Raw genomic sequence first — 528 nt, forward strand, 5'->3', positions numbered from 1 at the left:
CAGCAGGAGTTTTTCTGTGTGTTTAAGATCAGAATAATTAACAGAAAGAAAAATAAATCCAAACTAAATCTCTGGGTGCGTCTCAATCAGCTCCCTAGTTCAGTAGTCAGCGCTAATGGCCTTAAATGACATGATTAGCCCAAAACACTCTAAACTAGCTACAAATGAATAAAACAAAACAAATGAAGGCATTTATGATTTACATTCTGTATACTGATTTGTAGATTACGTTTCATAGATTAAACTTTCATGACAATATTGGCTATTGTTTGTAAAAGTTATCATTACACATGTTTGTGTTTGTTGTTTACACTGTTTTGAGCAGCAGGGGCCCGTTCTTTGTACCTCGCTTAATACATCTGAGATGATTTGAAAGATGCCAGATCTAGTAATCGTGATAACTGATTTTATCGGAGTTCTTATTATTATAATTTTCATTAAAATAAAGTACCTTTATAATGCAATGCCTTTATCACTGCTTAAATACTATGAAATATGTTGCGTGCCTTATTCTGTGTAAGAAGCCAC

This window comes from Sinocyclocheilus anshuiensis, unplaced genomic scaffold (assembly GCF_001515605.1).
Source record: "Sinocyclocheilus anshuiensis isolate Anshui unplaced genomic scaffold, SAMN03320099.WGS_v1.1 scaffold713, whole genome shotgun sequence".
Lineage (NCBI taxonomy): Eukaryota > Metazoa > Chordata > Actinopteri > Cypriniformes > Cyprinidae > Sinocyclocheilus > Sinocyclocheilus anshuiensis.